Consider the following 15,693-nt stretch of genomic DNA (forward strand, 5'->3'; position numbering starts at 1 on the left):
CTGGGAAACTATGTGGGGGGAGGGAGATGGATTAACAGTAGCAAATATCTGTCTGGGAACAGGGAAACACCCCATATCAACAGGGTGCCTGAATGAAATGCAATTGTATACCTAACCCTTAACTGTACCCCACAACTTCATAATTAAAAAAAAAAAAATTTTTTTATGACTACTCCCTAAATATGATCAAATTATAAGTATATCGTAATGTTTGTCAAGAAGTGTAATATAGGCTAGGCCTAGTGGCTCATACCTGTAATCCCAGAACTTTGGGAGGCTGAGGCGGGTGAAATGCTTGAGCCCAGGAACTCAAGACCAGCTTAGGCAACATAGCAAGACCTCATCTCCACAAATAATACAAAAATTAGTTGGACGTGGTGGCATGCACCCATAGTCCCAACTACTTGGGAGGCTGAGGTGGAAGGATCGCCTGACTTTGGAGGGCTGAGGCTGAGGTGAGCTGGCATGTGCCACTGCACTCCAGCCTGGGACAGAGTGAGACCTTGACCCCCCCCCCCAAAAGTATAATATAAAGTTTGATATATGCTACCTACTATACCTTTTTTCTTCTTGGATACATTATCTTTTTTTACTCCTTTTTGTGTTATGCATACTTGCCCATTGTTATTCTCTCTTAGTGGCAATCAAATACAATATATGGACCTTTTTAAAACAATAAAGAATTTTAACAGGAACTGGAAACTATTATAATAAGGGATTGTTAATGATTAGTGTGTTATAAGTATGGTGGTTATATATTTAGGAAAAAAGGGTCCATATATTAGAGAAGCATAATGATGCAGTTATGAATGGACAGAAGATTGATGAAGCATCATCTACTGTGGCCATTGGATAAGTAGAAAGTAGAACAAATAAAATTACTCATCATTTGAGTACAGGGGTAATCCTCTCCCACTGAGTGATTTTTCAAGGCCTCTGATGAACTAAGATGCTGATAACAATAATAAATTCTTTTCCAGTTCTTTTCTCCTCCTTAAGCTGTATCTATGGGCTGAAGGTTAAAATACTCATTAATTCCCTTTCCATGTATTCCTTCTTTAAGTGCAATTTAAGTCTATCTTCTCTGGTGGGTTCTCACTTCAACCCTTCTAGTTGATATTGAATTGTCCCTTCACTAAGACCTTCTGAATACAGACTTTTAAATTATTCTCATTATTGAGTACTGTGCTGGGCAGACACCTAGTTTCCCTATTTCAAACCTATCCCTTCATTCAAACTGGGCAAGCCATGAGGCAATCTATCCTCATATAGCCCATGCCATTGCTCTATTCCTATATCTTAGTCCATTGGAAATATCATTTTGTCTCAATCCTTTAAATTGGTTTTTTAGTTTGCTGGCTAAAAGAAAAGACATTTTTCCTAGACAGATATACAAAGAGCCCTAATGGCTAGAGTAGAATCAAAGGAAAGTGCTCCCCTCATCCAAACAAAAAAAATTATAAGACAGAACTATTCAGTTACTGTTCTTTATACAATAGTCATAGTTCCAAGTCTGGTGGTATATGTTGTGCTGTGAGTCTTTAATTATTTCTACTGGCTTTTGATATACCACACACATTATTCTTATGACTTTCTAAGAAAACAGTCATTTTGAAAGGTGAGACAAAAATGAGTAAATGAAATGCCTTGCTTAAGAAGTCAACTTGAATAGAAATGGGAATCTTTAAATATCATTAGTTTTCTTTCTTTCTTTAGATAAGGGATTTATTTATTTATTTTTATTTTTGAGTAGAGGTTTCTCTGTCACCCAGATTGCAGTGCAGTAGCACGCTCACTGTCACCACAGCCTTGAGCTGCTGGGCTCAGGTGATCCTTCTGCCTCAGGTGAAAGAGGTTAAATAAAAAATTTAAGCCGGGCTCAGCGGCTCAGCCTGTAATCCCGCGCCTTTGGGAGGTTGAGGTGAGTGGATTGCCTGAGCCCGTGGGTTTGAGACCTGCCTGGGCAGCGAGACCTCATCTTTACAATAAATCAAAAAATCAGTCGGGCGTGGTAGCGCATGCCTGTAATTCCGGCTACTCGGAAGCTGAGGCGGAAGGATCGCCAGAGCCCAGCAGACGAGGTTGCGGTGGCCAGGAGCAGCCACTGCACTCCAGTCTGTGCGACCGAGGGAGACTCCAACTCAAAAAAAAAAAAAAAAAAATTTAAAATACAGTAAATACTAAATATATAATAATTTAATTAGAGCTAATGATTTACAGCTCTAATTTTATTTTGAATAACATTTTTGTTCAGATATATATTTTTTTCTTACAAGTGTTTTAATATCAGTTCATTAGGTTACATAAGATATTATTGCATTTAATAAAAATATTTAAAAATTAGTCCGGGCATGGTGGCTCAGCCTGTAATCCCAGCACTTTGGGAGGCTGAGGTGAGAGGATTGCCTAAGCCCACAGGTTTGAGACCATCCTGGGCAACTTGGTGAGAACTCATCTCCACAATAAATCACAGAATCTAGTCAGGTGTGGCAGCATGCGTCTGTAGTTCCAGCTACTTGTAAGGCTGAGGCAGAAGAAACACCTGAGCCCAGCAGGTCAAGGCTGCAGTGGCTGTGAGTGTGCCACTGCACTCCAGCCTGGGCTACAGAGTGAGATTCCAACTCAAAATAATAATAATAATAATAATAATAATAATAAAAATTATAGTCAAGTCTCCTAAACTATAAAATCATCCTAAGTGCAATAGTCAATTTCTGCATTTTAAACATAGAATACAGCAGAAATTTCTATAAGCATATTTAAATTTACAATAGGATTTGAAATTCTAATATACTTAGTGTTTCTGTGGACTGCAGCTCAACATGAACCAATAGTGCTGATAACAAAGAGAAAGCTAGTGCAATCAGTCTGTATTATAAAAGTACCTCATGATAAGAGATGCACTGTATTTTATACCTTGACCACATTAAGTATATTGGGCTCAGCGCTATATACAGTATTTTAAATAGAATACTAACAAAATGTAGCAGACTCAAAGTGGAGTATCCAGGATACTAGTGGTCTAGAATTCATATTATTTACCATAGTGTGGAAATACCTGGGTATATACAGCTTAGAGAAACATATAAAAACTATTTTTAGAAGACAGACCAAAGACCAAAGGACAAAGTTATATATAGAAGGTCCTCAAATCACATTGTTTTATTCAATTTTTATCATTTTGCTTTAATATTGATAAGAAAAAGGCCAGGTACAGTGGCTTACACCTATAATCCCAGCACTTTGGGAGGCCGAGGTGAGAGTATTGCCTGAGCCCGCAGGTTCGAGACAGCCTGGGCAACCTGGTGAGACCTCATCTCTACAATAAATAAAAAAACTAACCAGGCATGGTAGTGCATGCCTGTAGTTTCAGCTACTTGGATGGCTGAGGTGGAAGAAAGGCCTGAGCCCAGCAGGTTGAGGCTGTGATGGCTGTGAGCATGCCACTGCACTCCAGCCTGAGTGACAGAGTGAAACTCTAACTCAAAAAAAAAAAAAGAAAAGAAAAAAAATCCTATTCCTGGCTGAGGCCACTGCCTGTGCAGACTTTGCATGTTCTCCCCAAATCTATGTGGGTTTTCTCTGGGTATTCCAGTTTCCTCCTACATCCCAAAGATGTACATGTTAAGTTAACCAGTTTGCCTAAATTGTCCAAGTATGAGTGAGTGTGAGTGTATGTTTGAGTGCACCCTATGATAGAATGGCAACCTGTTCTCACTCTGAACATTGAGCTTCTGAGTTAGGCTCTGACTACCCACAACTCTGAAATGGAATAAATGAGTTGAAAAATAAATTAATGAATACAAATTATTGTAAATTAAAAATTTGTAAGTATATAATAGTCATACAAATGCATGATAATATTTATTTGATTTACTGTAGAGATGAGGTCCCGTCAAGCTGCCAGGGCTGGTCTTGAACCGGTAGGCTCAGGCAATCCACTCACCTCAGCCTCCCTAAGTGGCTGGGATTACAGGCTGAGCCACCGAGCCCAGCTTTCCTATACATTTTAAATTTAGGTTTTGAAATCTGACCAGTGGTAGAGTACTTGAAAGTTACAACATTTTTTGTAGTACATATTACTAAACATATCAACATTTCATTCTCACAAGCTGCAAATAATTTTACTATGAGAAAATGAGATTATCAAAGATATTTTAAAGAAGTTTGCCTTAATAATATAAAAACAAGCATGCATACTGGATATAACAGGAAAAGTGAAGCGGATAGTCTATGCAAAAAAGTCAGGCATAACTACTGACAAATGAACATATATTTCAATTCCATATTCAATTTATTACTGTTTTTATATGGAAATTGAGTTCTTAAAGTTTCAGACCAGTGAATAGTAGATTAGGGCAAGAATAATAGTCTGGGGATGTTAATTATTGCATTTATGCTTATAACTTGAAATCCTTATTACACCAGAGTTCATTAAATTTGCATGTTTATTTCATTTTATTTTATTTTTGAATAGGATCCTCACTCCTACGCCCGGTGAATTTTTTGATTTATTGTAGAGATGAGGTCTCATCAAGTTGTCCAGGCTGGCCTCGGACCCATGGGCTCAGATAATCCTCTCACTTCCACCTCCCAAAGTGCTGGGATTACAGGTGTGAGCCACTGTACCTGACTGTACATTTACTTTCCATTTAAACCAGGCCTCATACTGCTAAATTCTGCTTTTTGTTTTCCTAAGAAGACATGCAAGTAACTTCATAAATAAAAAATTCCCTACTATTCTGCTTTGAATTATCTATCCATTGTGAAGCTGAGAATTTGTTCAGGATAGGAAAACGAACCTAAACCCTTTCTATAATTTTGACACTAAAATTCAAATTTTGTGGCTATAATTTGTTGACAGCAGAAATATAGCTATAGCTTAAACATGAAAGCTTAGATTTAATGCAATCATGTTAAACATATATATGACAAACATATGACTTTAAGGACAAGGAACACCTGGTATTTTGATTAAATGTTGTCTAATTCTAAAAACAGCAGCTATTTGAACAATGACTGAAAAACAGCTGTAGCATATTGCGAATTTTCCCTATGTACACAACTTATGAGCCTCGATTTGATGTGTGTGTGTGAGTGTGTGTGTGTGTGTGTATATATATATATATACACACACACACACACACACTAAATTAATGGCAATTTATCGTATCGATTTATAAAACATCTCTTTGCCACTGAATGCTGACAGTAGGTGATATCTTATGAATTTTTCTGCTTTGAATTATAACACCTTGCACCACTAATTCAACTGCCAAAAGAAAAATTTGTTTTTCTCCTATCTCCCAGAAACATTCCCATATAAGTTATTACTCAAGATAATTAGAATTTCCTGATGAGTATACAGCAATTTACACAAGAGTAAATTTCTATCACAAGTAAATAAAAAATAGAATTTTGAGCTATGTCTAGTGCATGATATATCATTACAGTCTTATTAAAAGCACAACGGATTTTATATCATTTGCTGTATCATTGATTACTTACTGCTCTACTGAGTAAAGCATTCTGATTTTTTTTTTGCAGTACTGTCATTAAGTCCTACATTTATATTATTTACAATCTAACAACACAATATTTGTAGCTTGTTATGGTTACATACCATTGTTATTTTATTGCTTACTTGATAACCCTTCTAAAAACTTATCTTGTTTACTAGTCTTTTTTTGAGAAATAGTTTCTGTAATTTCTTTTTACTAGCCTAGCTCTTGATAGCATCTAACTTTAATAATCTCCTGAATTAGGAAGAATTTTATCTTCATAATTTTTGTTTACAGGACTAACACCGGCAGCACTGAATGGTGAATTTTCTGCTTCATCATCTGTTTCTCTATTTATAAAACCAATGTCTTAAGATTTTTATTGTTGTAGATTATTTCAAAGATAGGTGTAATGCTCTTAACTGCTGGCAATGCACCTAAAGATTTTTTTAAAGCACCAAATGATGTATTTGGTTATTTTAAACTCATGTAACAGAAATATATAATTTAAGTATATGTATCAAAAACTTAAATGTAAAAATAAGAAAAAAGAGAAAAAAGAAAAGACATACAATTATTTCTGAATTTTTTGTTACACGACAAAAATTTTAGATCTTTAAACTGAAAAACAAACTTAAAAATTATTCCATCTCTTTACTCAGTTTATAAAAGTAAACACAAAACATCACCATTGTTTAATTTTGATAACATTAAAAATACGAACACTACTATTCTTCAACCTCTGGAACCTCCAGATTCCATGAATAAACAGCTTAAGAAAAAAATTCCCATATTAAAAAACAACAGCATTACACAAATAAAAAGTTAGAGAATGGGTGACACACATAATCACAGAGAATCACTGACTACTATTACTATGTATCTATTTTTCTGGTACTGTTTAATTAGAAACACTACCATTTTAATATCTAAGATTAAAGGGAACTTCAGGCATACTACCTAAAACACGCAACACAAAAAATTCCAACTATGAAATATGGCAAATCGCCTAAGTTTAAATACTGCTGAAGAGTATTCACAGAAGACTGCTTCGAAATTTTTTTTTTTTTTTTGCTTCGAAATTTTTATAGATGAAATGAAGTTAAGAATGTGAGGTAATCTATGCTTATAAATGTTAGAAATTAAATTATACCTATTTCTTTTTGAAAAGTAAACTGCCCTTCATTTTATAGAATACAATACCAATCAAAAAGATTTCCAAAAGTTTAAAAGAAAGGCTGAAGAAGCTTAAGGAACCCAAGTTTGGATTACAGGGTTCTTTAGGGATGTACAAATGTTTCCATTCTAATTTTCCAGAGACAAAAATTATAAAGAGAAAACTAGAAAAAGAAAGTTCCTGTGGCATTTGGCTACTATTTTGCAAACTGGATTATTATTAACAGTTTTTAATACTTAATGATTCCTCCCTTAAAAATTCTCACTACTTAATGAGTTCAGTAGCTGATCATCTATGATCATAAGATCACTCTCCTACACATACACATTATTTGAATCATTGTGAGATAATGTAAGCATCTGAAATACTAGTTTCATTTAAATAGAGCCATGTCTTAACATCAAGAAAAGAAAGTCTTGCACTAGAGGTTCTTTTCTTTAGAGGTGCAGACTAAGCTCAAGGAATGGACGGAAATTAAGCTTTTGGTAACTGATTTTAGGTCTCAAATACTTTTAGGGAGATAAGTATCTTGTGCATTTTACATGACAAAAACTCTGAGTTTTTCTAGGGGTACAATACTAGTTTCAGCTAACCTGTTAGAATTAGCCCCTTAGAACTTACAAGTTTCTCAGAAGTTAAATGGATCAGAGAAAAATGTTTCTTATTCTAAGAAAGTAGTATGCATGTGTATACATAAAAGGAAGGAAAAGGGATTGTCTTCTTGTTTTCCCCATCTACTCAAGTTTTAACAGCTGAATGTTAAGCCCCTCACAGAGAAGTCTAAAGTGTAATCTAATGAAATGTAAAAACAAATAAAAAAAAAACTATCAGGTGGAAAAGATGCTCTCAATTTATAAAACCATAGATCAATAAATCTAAATAATGATAATAATAAAAAAAGACTATTACTTATTTATAAATTCCTTTGAAGGAAAAGGGCTCAAAATTGTGATTCTCAGGTTTAGAAATGATATGGCCCAGCTATAAAATATTTCCCCAAATGGATAACTTACAGGCAATGGCATTATTCTTGCCCTAAACTGGATTAAATTAACATCAAACTTCAGTGTGTACAGGGTTAGAAGGGTTAGAAGTTACCATACTAGAATAAGTAGAAGAAAAAAAAAGTCAGAAATAAACTAAAACATGACACCAAACAACAACTTCTCATAGTGATGGTAGGGAAACTGAGAGTGAATACTTACAAGGTAAGAATTTCTGGGCTAAGCAAGGGATTATTTTATTATAGTCTTCATTTTACCACTATTAAATCTAGGAAAAAGATAATAAAAGGGAAGACTTTAAAATTTTTTTATCACATTATATGTCAGAACATTTTCAACTAAGGTTGATAGTTATTGTTTTCTGATCCTTATACAGCACAGAATAATCACAGATTATAAACATCCAGCAGCATTTACACATATTTTAGTCCAGTGCCTTATCATTAGTTTGAAAATTTCCTTTTCTATTACTATTGCCTTGTTGAAATTTAAGTAAAAAAAGTAAGTGTAATTAATATTCATACTTCAATGTCTAACTTACAGCACACTCAGTGTCTGGAGGACACCATATAGTTGCAGATATTTTAAGATAAATTCAAGATCACATCCTAAAATTGAATAATCCTTCTCTTTCACATACATATACAATTCCCAAATCAAAAACCCATATATTGTATATCGCACAATTCCAAGAATTCTATTGTAATACAGTACATATAGAGTATAAATACAAAGCTTAAGTTGGAGCTTAAAATGCATAAAAGAATCTGAAAATAATATACTATGATGCTACGGTCAAAACAACTACAAAAAAATACAGTTGTGAAATTGCTTGAATCAAAAAGTAAAACAGAGTAGTGATAAGAAAAGGGAAACTGTTACCACAGTTATTCTTTACTTACAAGAATAGGAAAGATTAAAAGTCAGTACACAAAGGAAACATACAACAGCTCATCTTTAAAAATAAAATACTTTTTAAAGATATCCTAGTAACTCGAGTTGGTTAAATGTTTGGTTTCTGTGGGCCATGATTATAAAGTGTAGTTTTTACACCATAGACACCAACTACAAGATACAGAATAGAAAGAATACAACAAACTCATCCATTCTCTTAATGGGGCACTCCAAGGGTACATTATATTGCAGAATATCTTCTCACAAAAAAGCACATTTTTAAAATGTCAAAATCATTTGTTTTAAAATCAACAGAAAAATCAAGAGAATATAAAAATGAATCTCTATATCCTATTCCTGAATCCCCAAATCCAGCTTTACTGAATTATAATATTCTGCTATGATTGCTTAGATTTTTTTTGAAGAAAAACAATGACACATATAGTTGAAGTCCCTAGTGTGCTATAATCTGATTCTTTTCCACTCTCTAAGATACAATCACAATCTTGAATTTGATATTTTTTCCTATACATGTTTTTACACTATTACAAATTCAATTATTTCAACAATATGTATCATTGCTTTCGCACTTTATACAAATGGTATACCATACATATTTTTTATATAATTGTTACATTGCATGTAATCTTTATGCAACTTGTTTTTTGTTTACTGAAGTAGGATATACACCTATAATGATACATTTCTCATTTTAATAGCTATACACTTCATCACATGACTATGCTACAATTTGCCATTCTCCTATTGCTTAACATTCACACTGCTTTCAATCTTTTTCCTGTTAAAAATAAAAATAGCCTGGGTATGGTGGCTCACATCTGTAATCCCAGCACTGTGAGAGGCTGAGGCAGGAGGATCACTTGAGCCCAGGAGTTCAAGGCCAGCCTAAGCAGCATAGCAAGACCTTGTTTCTACCAAAAATAAATAAATAAATAAAAATTAGCTGGGCATAGTGGTACACACCTGCAGTCCCAGCTACTCAGAAGGCTGAGGGAAGATCACCTGAAACCAGAACATCAAAGCAGTGATGAGCTGTAACCTGCCACTATACTCCAGTCTGGGTGACAGAATGATCTCCGAACAAGACTTATGGCTGGGCTTGGTGGCTCAGTTTGTAATCTCAGCACCTTGGGAGGCTGAGGTGAGTGGATTGCCTGAACCTGCGGGTTCGAGAGCTGCCCAGGCAACTTGGCGAGACCTCGTCACTACAATAAATCAAAAATTAGTCAGGCGTGGTAGCATGTGCCTGTAGTTCTGGTTACTTGGAAGGTTGAGGCAGAAGGATGAATGGAACTTAGCAAGTTGGCGCTGGGGTGGTCATGAGTGTGCCACTACACTCCAGCCTGGGCAACGGAGTGATTCCAACTCAAAAAAAAAAAAAAAGCCAAAAAAACTTATGGACACTTGTTTATCTAGAGCATCCAGAAATGATGTTGGGTTCGAGCCTTTTATACCTTCAACTTTACTAGGATATTGCTAAATGCTCCCACAGGCAGCATATGAACTTTCCCTTTTATATTTCCTCCAATATTTGGAAGTACACTTAAGAAAAATAGCTACCAACTAGATGAAAAATTTAAAATTTTTTAAATAATCAATTGCTTCTGTTTTCATCAAGTGTGGGTCTAACATAGGTTACAGACAAATAGAAGAGACTAAAATGTGGCCCAAGGTACATGCACAAAAATAAAGCCTTGAAAACACTGATTTTCTTCATATGATTGAGGAAATACCAAGACTCAATCTAGAACTCTTATTATAGAAATAATAAGATTCCTAATTAAACATTGAGCTTAAACCAAAGATGACCAAAGCGGGGTGGGAAGTTGCAGGAAAGGTAAATGCTTTATTGTGAACAATCTTCCCCATTTCATTTTGGGCAATGCTTCTCACATGTGGTGTTCCTAAAAAAAAAAAAAAAATCTTAGAGCTTGTTAAAAAAAAAAAAAAAAAAAAAAAGCAAATTCCTGAGTTTCATCTCCAGAGATTCTGATTTAGCAGTTATAGAAAAATATTTTATTCCAGGTTATTCTAGTACAGGTGGTCCACAGACTAAGCAGTAATTAGTGGTCAAAACAGGGTGTAGAAAGATTATGTAACTCATTTTTTGGTTAAGAAGAGGTAAAAGTTATTAATACATTGCCTGTTAAATTGTATCAACATATTAAGAGAGAGAAAAAAGAAACCTAGCTTTAGCCAACAACAACAAAAAAGAAATATTTATGGTTAAGTATGTATAATGCCAGAACAGGTTGTGGGCTCATTTATTATATCAGATAATTAAGCACATACTATGAGAAAACTTTTTTTTTTTTTGAAAGCAGGATTTTTTGAGAGGACAGAAAAGCTCCCCCAGTGGGAGGGGACCTGAGGGGGTTGCCCAAGAAAACTTTTTTTTAGCAATATTAACAGGGAACTAATATTCCTAGTTTACTTTGTCTGGTAAAGGAAGATATTAAGTAAGAGTGGGAGTGATCAGGAGTGATTTTAATGAGGATGACGAAGAAAAACCTATGGTTACCTTTTAAAAAGAATGCTTATTGCAAATGTGAGACTTTTGGGACATGAGGTTTCTACACTAAAACAAAACGCCATGTGTAGTTTCCCACTAAGAATTCTACAAAATAAGTTTTAATAGAAATCCAATATTCACTTCCTTATAACTATAATCTATTGAAAGTTTTTAGATATATAAGAGAGGAGAAAAATATATGCATGCTTAGGTTATACAAATTCAGGCAAATTCAAGTTGTAAAATAAAAAACATTCTTCTATATTATTTAAAAGTACAAAGTGCCATTTCCAAAAAAATTTAGAAACTGAATTTTCCAGGTAAAAAGTTCAGAAAAAAGACATTTTAATAATGAGAAATCGTAAATATGGTAAATAATAGAAAAAGTAAATAGCTGAATTATGAGAAAAAATAGACATAAGTTTTAACCTGTGGCCTCCTTTGGTTTTAGTTATTTACAAAACTAAGTAATATAGAATGTTGTTTTCTTTTTGCTTGTTATAGTGAAATCAATAAGAACTTGGCTTTGCTTAGACTAGGCTATAAAACAAAGATAATATGGGCTGAGAATATGGCCCCAAAGTGAAAGAAACGCTCCTGTGTGGCTATAGCCAACTTTTATTTTCTTTCCTCAATATATTACCTAACTTGTGGTATCAGCAACTGATTATTAATAATTTTACCAGCTTAAAAGAAAAAAAAAAACACGAAACATACTATCCATACTTGCAAAAGCAAGACAGTTTTACATTTTAACAAATGTTATTAAGTGAATAAAAATAAAATGAAGTAAAACTACAGAGAAAACAGTAAAAATAGAGTCTAAGAACCACAAGCTTCCACTATTCTCTTTATGCTGCACTGGGAAGAAAATACCTTTCTGTCACACAATGTATTCTCTATACTATATATGTGGCACACTGATAGTTGGGCCCTTTCCACCCGGTTTGTAAAAACTAATGGGTGCAGGCTCCTGTGGTCACCATTATTGCATATTGATGTTATTCTGTACAACAGCTGACAAGCAGCAGCGATCTCCCAGACGCTGCTCCCAGCTGTAAGGGATAAGAACAAGGGCTGTGGTGATAACTTGTTTATTCACTGCTGCTGCTGCTTCTTATAAAGCAAACTGAGAAAAGAATATGCAATTAACACAGAGAAAAAATGGTTTTAGCTCAACTCACCTACCAGGTCTGCTTACATCACTGTATGATAAAATTCCTTAAGGAATTTTTTATTTAAAAAAGTCAGGTGGGGAGAGGAGAAGAAAAGACAAAATTGGTGTTTTGATTAGAAAGGAAATCTATAATATATCCAAGGAAAAAAATTTACACCATATTTAATAATCTTCACCTTGTAAATTTAGATTTAATTGCTTAATTATAAAAATTTTCTGAAGAGTTTTAACTAGTGTCATGGTGAATTCATAAAGATAGCACCTTCCTTACTTTTTCTCCTGGAAAATAAGAAAGTGTCAAATTCCAATTAAAAAAAAAAAACACTTTATTTTGTTTACAAAATGCTCCTAATTCCCAGGTATCCAACATCTAATCAACACCATGTTTGACTTAAGATACTACTAGCAAAGAAATTAAAAGCTTAACCACTATCATTTTTGCAAAAATCCCAACCATTAAAAAAATCCACATGCAATTTATCTATTTTAAATGTGCTACACAAAGTTAAAAACTTGGTAAGTGTATAATATCAATTGATAAATAACAGAAATAGAAATATTTGTTAAATTACCTGTAAATATGTGATGCTACTTATAGACTTACAACTTGAAATTTATGCAACTCATCTTTCAGCACCTTAAGCAATTTTTGATTCAGAAAAATTAGAACATCTATAAGTTATTAATAAGAAAAATCCACACATAGGCTAGGATTGGCTGGTAAATTTAAATAAAATAATAATACCTAGTCAAGAAGGCCAACTTTGAGACTTTTAAAAATAAAAGTATGGAATAGCAGCAAATTTTAAATTCACATCATATTTTGCAAAACAAAAAAACTCAAATGTTTTATTTTTATAAAAATTGAAAAAGGAATTTTTCTGCTTAGCAGCTCAGTGAGAAACAAATATTAATTATAAAAATAATTCTTTAGATCACAAGCTAACTTTAAATATAAATAATTATTTAGTATGAAAGCTATACAATAAAAAAGACGGCAAACATTAAAAAAGGATTTTTAAAAATTAAGACATTTAGAAATAGTAATGGATTAATAAACTATTAACCAGTGGGATTAATCAGTTTCAGCAACCACATTTGAAACATGATGCATGTTTCTCTGCTAAGTGACTAACCATGAAAATAGTAAAGTAAAACTAAACCAAATAATATATGTTAATGAAATATCAAATGTGTTGGTTTGTGGTGCTGTGAATAGAAATTCCACTTTAAAATGTATTTAATAAAAATTTTAAACCTTTATATTAACTAAATATAGTCTTTTGAAAAATGCCTATCAGAAAACATAATTCTGATACATTAAGTCTTATAAAAAGAAAAATAGAAATAGATTAAGAATGTTATTGCTAGTTCAAGAAAACCACATAAAATACAAACACGTACAAAATTTTTTCCAATAAAGACTTTAAAAATATTTGTTTAAGAAGTTAATTGTACCTATTATCTAACAAATCCTCAGTAACATATAAAATCTCTATTAAAGAAAACTGTAATTGTTGACAAACTGCTTAAACTATCCGTATAAGCTAGGATTACACATCACTGACAATGAATAATTTTAAATTCCCTCACACATAGATATGCTATCTCTTTTCTAGTTTATTAAAATATTCTTTCTATCCCCAAAACTACTATTTCAATAGTGACAGTATAACCATATTTTAGAGACAATTAAGATTTTTTTCCTGAAAAAAATGTTATTTAACTCTGATAATGCACTTATTCAAATATATAAGCACTGAACATATGAGATACAAAACTATCACTGAAAAAAAAAGGACAAACATTAACACAACGAATCTTTTCTCCCAAATTTTGACATAGTGAATCACATATAAAGCTTATTTAAAGACAGATAGTCAAGTTTGCAAATTTAAAACATGAAAATCTTTACAAAATGCCTTTTAAGGGGCAGTTAAAAGGGAGCCAATCATACAGCATAGTTGAAGCCTTTGTTAATTGGCCTCAATTGCTAACACATACTACTAATTAGGTTAAGGTTTCTCACCCTGTAAGAACTGACCAAATACTAGAAACCTGTTACTCTCTATATTGATTCTTTTAGATATTATTTACTTAGTTACATTTTTAGACGTTTATAAGCTAGTATATAACTATAGAGAGGGCAATTATATGATGCCAAATTATTTGTGTCTAAACAAAAAGTTTTGATACTTTCAAAGTGATAAATTGAACTGAGATTTTTTTTATACGTTCAAGTAACCATATTTTTCACTTTTCAACTTAATGTTCTCTAACTTGAAATTCACTGGTTAAGTCAATGGAGAAAAACTATTATTTTCATCCTATTCAAACTCAGCTGTTTATTCATAACATTCTCAAATAAAACATATGAAGACATTCTATACCTTCTATTTGTCTCAAACCACCACCACCTTATAGTATGACACCAATATAAAAATATTGGATCTTCACTCTTATATTAAACCTTGATATTGATCAAATGTTAACATTTTAACTTCAACTGTTAATAAATTCACATTCCTGGATTATCTAATATCTAATAATATAGAAATATCAAATTTCAATTTTTAATATTTTGATATGTATCTTCAAACATTCTTAAACACATATGAGAATTTAAAAAAAAATTTACATTGTTTAAAGTTGAAAGAGGTTGTATGATCACGATGGTAATTACACTTTACTCTTAAGACTAAATTATACTTTTCTCATGAAAACAAACCTTTGGAATTTCTTTTGACTATATAAATATTTTTAGGTGAAAAAAATCTTAAAAATTGTTCTATGTTATATTTTAGTAAACCTCACTGTATTTAGCAAATAGCTTTTTAAAATATATATTATGATAAAATATAATAATGAAAGAATTAACCAAGTAACACTAGTAATACTGTTCAGTAAGTTCAATTGTATTAGTTAAATACTATCTGAAATTTTCAACTAAAATGATAAAAAATTTTAAAAAACCAATATGCCATTAAAGTGGCTCTGTGATAAAGTATTCTGTAGGTTAAGACAATAAAAGTAACTGGAAGTTTAGGCATTCTACAATTTTATTTTTAGAGACTGCAACTTTTGATATGAACAACTTAAATATTTTACTCAGAATATCTATGAGTAAGATACTAGTAGTTTCTGCTTAAGAAAGTGGGTTTTTCAGTTTCAACCACATTGCTGCTTTTGGTTAGGATTGTACTTGGAATACTTTAATATTGCCTAAAATATTCTTATTAATCTTATCTAATTTTGCAGGCTCTACCCACTACTCTACCTATCAGACAAGCACCAAATTCCATTTGATTTAAACTTAAACCCTCTTTTTTATAAGATGAAAAGTCCACTATTTAATTATTTTCTTACTACATTGTATTAACAGTGTCAAGAAAATAAAAATGACTATA

General features: G+C 32.5%; 1 long non-coding RNA gene across 1 annotated transcript in view; it reads right to left on the reverse strand.

Moving 5' to 3' along the window:
* The window catches only part of LOC103265196, a 33,281-nt gene that overhangs the window by 10,955 nt on the left and 6,633 nt on the right, over positions 1–15,693 (reverse strand). Inside the window, exon 3 of the long non-coding RNA XR_504620.2 lies at positions 7,884–7,950. This is a non-coding gene — a long non-coding RNA (uncharacterized LOC103265196). The remainder of the gene's footprint in view (positions 1–7,883; positions 7,951–15,693) is intronic.

The sequence above is a fragment of the Carlito syrichta genome, unplaced genomic scaffold, assembly GCF_000164805.1.
Source record: "Carlito syrichta isolate Samal-C Ts95f unplaced genomic scaffold, Tarsius_syrichta-2.0.1 Scaffold305878, whole genome shotgun sequence".
Classification (NCBI taxonomy): Eukaryota; Metazoa; Chordata; class Mammalia; order Primates; family Tarsiidae; genus Carlito; species Carlito syrichta.